Consider the following 6000-nt stretch of genomic DNA (forward strand, 5'->3'; position numbering starts at 1 on the left):
CTTTGACGAGCTTTCTAACTGCTAGGTTGGCAGGAGCAGGGACTGAGCAACGGGAGCTCACCCCGTTGTGTGGATTCGAACCGCCGACCTTCAGATCGGCAAGTCCTAGGCTCTGTGGTTTAACCCACAGCGCCACCCGCGTCCCATTTATAGGCAGTATTAAAAATCATACTAATATTATTATTAGCATGCCTCACTCTGCCTAATGGAATGGCCAGCTTTATCATCCATTTCCTTTCACCATAAGCTTGCACATACTTGTTTGGCTGATGTTAGGGATCAAATGAAAGACTTGCAGAAGCAGCTCTCTAGTTTTCCTTTCACACCATCTTTTGGTGACAAGGAAAAAGGAGAAACTTGTTTTCTCCTTAGCAGCACCTCTAGGTGATTCCAAAATAAATATAATGAAATGGTGAAAATTGATGCATTATTATCAGTGCTTTTTTTTTCTAAAAAAGAATGTTTAGGGGTACTCTCATTTTCCAACTCATATTGAAATACTGCCCCTCAATGAGACCAAACAAAATGTTTAGGGGTATGCGTCCCCTCTGCATCCCGTCCCCCCAGAAAAAAGCACTGACATTCTTATTCCACCCTTCACCCCAAGGTCCCAGGGCAGGTCACTCCAACAAAAGCCAACACTACAACACAATATTAAAAAGTTTAAAACAGCTTACAGAAATAAGGTGGGTGGTAAAAATACAGTGGTACCTCGGGGTAAGTACTTAATTCATTCTGGAGGTCCGTTCTTAACCTGAAACTGTTCTTAACCTGAAGCACCACTTTAGCTAATGGGGCCTCCTGCTGTCGCCGCATCACCGGAGCCCGATTTCTGTTCTTATCCTGAAGCAAAGTTCTTAACCTGAAGCACTATTTCTGGGTTAGAGGAGTCTGTAAGCTGAAGCGTATGTAACCTGAAGCATATGTAACCCGAGGTACCACTGTATACATCAAAGGTCAAAAGCAAAGCTAAAGGTGGAAGCTTACACACACATAAACAATGCCTTGCTTATGGAATGCTGCTGCTTTATGATGTAACATTGCTTCAGACTCATTGTTGGCAGGACTGGGAAGATGGCAGCCTCCCTGGCCAGTGATGGGCCACAGTTTTTTCTCCCACAATGCCTCTGGATAGCATTGTTCCATGTAAGGCATTGTGGAGTAATTTAGAAGCCAAGAGGACCCTACATGCTGTTTGTGAGGGCTGGTAACAATAGAGATGTGGGAGGCCAGCAAATCCATCCACATGTTTCTTCTACCTGCCAGCTTTGCTGACTTTGAAGCCTGTGTATTTCCTCAAGACTGAGAAGTCAAGAGAATGGTCACCTGTGACTTTCTAACTTTCAGACAAAAACGATAACTTCTGATCCTCTGAAGTACTATCCTATGCATATCTACCCAGAAGTAGGCACCATTAAGTTCAATAGGATTTACTCCCAGCTAAATTATAGGAGTCAAGTCTTAATGGGTGTCCTATTCTTTCAGCTCCCTTGCTAGTTCTTTTTAATAGGATTTGCAAACTGATTCGGAGCACTTCACATATGTGAGCAAGCTACGGTAGTTCTCTTTCTCTATCTCCCCCCACAGATTCCTCTCAGTACAGGACAATGGGAAGAGAAGTGGACTGTGCACAAATATGTGGGATTTCCACGATATTGGAAATAGCTGGAGGCTATCTACACGTATGTCGCTTGGTTCATATTGAGGTTTTTCCATGTAATTCTGTACCCAGAAGGTGTTAAATGGAACAGAAGTGGGGAAATCACACCACTTCTAACATCCATTTGATTGACTGAAATACAGTACTAACCAATCTGTCCTTACCTATGTATTCGGACCTTTGTTACTAAATAGATGGTTAAGATGGCAAGTTTTTTGTTTTTTTGTGTTTTTTTTTTTTTTTTTTTTTTTTTGCATTACCAATAAGCTATTTTGTTTTAAAAACAGTGAAGAGCTGTAGTGGTTCTTTCAGTATATTATTAGACCCTTCGTTTCCTCTACATCCTTTTTCCAAGACCCCAATGGAAACCAATATTCCAAAAAGAAAAGGAATAGTGGCATCAGTCTGGAAAGGCATGGATAGAGCCTTCCCACTCCAAATAATGACGATCATCTTGTGCTTTGTTCTTTTTCTTTTTAAAAAGAAATCTATGGGTTGGAGATTGATGCCTTTTAGGATAATGCCCTGAGCAACCACCACTGCAAAAAAATAAAAATAAAGAACAGCTCCTTTTTAGCCCAATCCCTGCATGTGGCAGGATATTGGTGGAACTCAGCAAACTGTGGTGTTAATGTTCAACCAGGTACAGCGCTGGCTGCAAATCACTCAGGAAAGGAGAAAGATCGGCTTGACATTTCCAGCACTCCGGCCTTTTTAGCTATGCATGTAAGCTCCTTGTAAGCTGCCATGTCTAATTAGCCGCTGAGGCATTCTGTCTTCATTGGATACCTCGGCTGCGATTAGGGGAAGTGGATGAGGGCCCTGCTGCCGATTGTGACAAAGCACCGGTTGATGCTGCTACATGATGTCCTGCAGATGAAGTCCAGACACTTTCGACTAATCATCAACTTTTCCAGTCCTATTAACAGCAATTATTCGGGGGGGGGGAGTGGATTGTGGATGCTGGGAAACAACATATTTTCACACCGCCTTTCATCTGCCATCCCAAGGCAGAGCACACAAAAATAAGCAAAGGAAGCGATTTAAACCACTACAGATAAGTAAACATCCCTGGAACAATAAAACGCCGCAGTGATTCAGAGCAAATTTAAGACATAATAGCAGATAGATAGATAGATATTTTTTAAAAGGTTTGGGTTGTGTGAGAAATAGCTTGGCATCTAAACCCTTAAAACAAACACAGATGCCACCACCAGAAAAATCCTAAGAAAGTATATGGCAATCGGATTTATACACAACTTTTACTGTTGCCTACAATTTCAGATTGAATTTTTCACACCATCACTATAGTTGCTCCCTTTGTGGCATCCAGTGAGTTGTGTTCCTAGGGATTTGCTAGGTTGGCCCATGCCAAGGGTGCAGGCCCAGGGGGTGTGCAAAAATTTCACCTTTCCACTCTGGCTCAGAGTGGCTAGGAGCGCGCCTGCCCACTCCCTAGGCTGCTCCCCCACTGCTCTGGGCAGTTGCGTGAGAAGCTCAGACTTCTCTGGGTTCTTCGGTGAAGGAATCCAGTTGCTGGTTTGCGCTGTTGCAGCCGCCCTGCAGGGCCCCCTCCCCAGTCAGCCAGCAGCACTATTAGAAGTGTAAGTGGAGTGCCCAGTGAGGCTCAGACAGAAGAAAGACTTTGGGAAATGATATATAATGAGATGAAAAAAATGTTTTCAAAAATGTTTCCCCCAAAACCAGAGGTATTCCTTTTGTGAATGGTACAGATGGAAGTACTCAGTATATATGTATTTATGTATGCCACTAAAGCAGCTCAGATCTTGTTGGCCCCAAAATGGCAGGTGAGTGAGGTCCCTAATAAGGAGGAATGGCAATTAAAAATGATAGAATATGCAGAGTCAGCAGGTCTAACAAGTAAAAAAAAAGAGCAAGATTGAGTATACAAAGAGGAATGGATTTTTTGTGTGGAGTATATGGAAAACAACTGTAAACATGTGAAAATACTAGCAGGATTAAGGTAAATTCAACAGTATAATATATAATAAAGGAATAATAAGGGGAGAAAGTGAACCAAATGGATATATAAGAATATGCAGGGATGGTGGGAAAATCAAAGGAACCAGGTAAGGGGAAGAAGGGAAGTTGTTGAATGTTTTATTATAAAGAAAGATATTAATGGTGGAAAGGTATAGTTGAACGTGAATGTGATTTTGGAAATGGTAATAATGAAATATCTAAATATATAAAACAGACAGAAGAAAGACAGAGAGCGGGCAAGAGTTGTGGGAGAAGGAAAAAGGAAGGGAGGGAGGAAGATGGAAGAAGGGAAAGCAGCGAGCGGAGGCAGGGCAGCGGCAGGCGAACCGATGGGGGGAGCAGGAAGGCAGAGCGGACCCAACATCAATGACCATGGAGGAAGTCATTGGTGGAGCGCAAAAGGCACTGAAAAGCAAACATGAGCTTCTGATCCATGGTCTCTCCTGGCTTCTGAGATGCTGGCACAGCTCCTTGACAAAGGTGCAAGGGAGGACCAATCCAATACAGTGCAACAGTGGCAGATTCGGGTACTATGGCGCTTTGCGAAACGCCAAAATGTGGTGCCCCCACCAGCCCTCATATGTTAGGTAAGGAGGCAGGTGGCTTTAGCAAGGAGGTGTGAGGCTCTAAGAGAGTCCTAGAGCCCTCTCACCTCCTCCCCCAAACTGTAAAAGCTCTAACTAGGTTTTGGGAAGTAGGCAGGAGGACTCTAGGGCCCTGTCAGCACCTTATGCCTCCTCCCCAAGACCAGTGCTTTGCTTACCGGGCTTTGAGAAGGTACCCCCTCGTCTCATCTCCCAGTGCATGTGAACAGCTCTCACAGCTCTCAATCTGTCCCTGCACAAGGGAACCTAGGCAGGCCTCTGTGTCCAGCACCTGAGTTTTTGGTGTGACTTTTCTTGCTGGTTTGGGGGCCACAGATACAGAGGAGAACAGTGATGAGTTACAAAGAGGGGGTACTTGGAGAGAAAGTGAATGGCTACAAGGGAGAAGAATTGGGTTGTAGGTAGAGGATGAAGAAGGAGGTCCAGAACTAGGGGACAAGGAGCCAGACTCTGATCACAATGGCTCCATCTTGGCAATGAAAAGAAGAGCTACCCTCCTTGCCACTTGTGTAGGGAAATCATCGAAGAACACGCCTGAGCTGCAGATCAACAGTGGTAATGGTGAGGTAGTCATCATTTTAAAAAACAATGTCACAAAAGCTATTCCGATGCTGTCAGTCCTAAGACTAATTAGTTTCCATCAAAGCAACAGATTATCTGTTCATGTTGTCCACCAGGTCATTACAATGAGCAACCAATACAGACAAATGGTATCTAATCTCTTCTGCTCTTCCTTGGGACTGATGGATGGTTATAACATCGCCAATATTATAAGGCAGAAAAATTATGCTGACATTTAGAAGCCAAAGCTCCGAAAGATAAAACTAAGTACAAAGCACGTCCAGAACCATAAAAAACGGAGCGAGGGAAAGAAATAGCTCACGACAAATAGAACCGAGAAGTGAGCGGCAATTAAGCAAAAGGAGAATTATATAAGGGAAAGGCTATACCTTGTGGGTGGCAGGCAGCTCAATTAATTATATCACAACAGGGGAAATCTAGGCATTTCCATGAAACATTATTAAAAGGCATATTGACTTAGCTTTCTTTACATGTTATGCCTTCAAAAACGACAAAAGGATTTCCTCAGTATTGATTTTGTTTCCGGACTCGGTCGACTTAAGAGGCACACGGTCTCACACAATGAGAGATAGCTGTGTAGTAAATGAGATGGAGAAACGAGGAACTGCAGTTGCTTATGGGTTGTATTGACCAGCGTTGATGCATCATAGCCTCCTTCCATTTAGCTTTTGTTCATCTTGCCTGTCGAGATAATGTTAAGGCACAACTAAGGTTGCTCTATATTAGAATGCCCAAGCTTATATTTTAGCTGCTGCTCTGAAAAACGTTTGGAAAAGATCTATGTCTTCCTGCCTCTTTTGCAGCATACCAAGGATATAGTGGGCTTTTAGGTCTGGCTGACATAAGCCTGCAACTCTGCCACTTTTATGGAAAATTCTGGCTTTCTATGCTCATTGCTAGGGGTACCCAACGTGGTGCCCTCCAGCTGCAGTGGGACTCCCAACTTCCATCAGCCACAGACATTGTGGTCAACAGACAGCAACATCTGGAGGGCACAGTGTTGGCTATTGCTGCTCAACATATTATTATTATTATTATTATTATTATTATTATTATTATTATTCCATTCAAAAACTGATAACTATCTGAAAGCTCTCAGCACAGTTTACAAGTGATAGATACAGAAGAAAATCTATATATAAACAAAAT

General features: G+C 43.2%; 1 long non-coding RNA gene across 1 annotated transcript; it reads left to right on the top strand.

Annotated features, from left to right (window-relative positions):
• The first annotated feature begins 1048 nt into the window (after positions 1-1048).
• LOC310706639 lies at positions 1049-1823 on the top strand. Its single transcript, XR_014525985.1, has 2 exons — positions 1049-1146; positions 1588-1823. It is a non-coding gene; the product is annotated as an uncharacterized lncRNA (long non-coding RNA).
• The last annotated feature ends 4177 nt before the right edge of the window (positions 1824-6000 follow it).

Source organism: Podarcis liolepis (assembly GCF_965112155.1).
Source record: "Podarcis liolepis genome assembly, chromosome: 5".
NCBI classification, from domain to species: domain Eukaryota; kingdom Metazoa; phylum Chordata; class Lepidosauria; order Squamata; family Lacertidae; genus Podarcis; species Podarcis liolepis.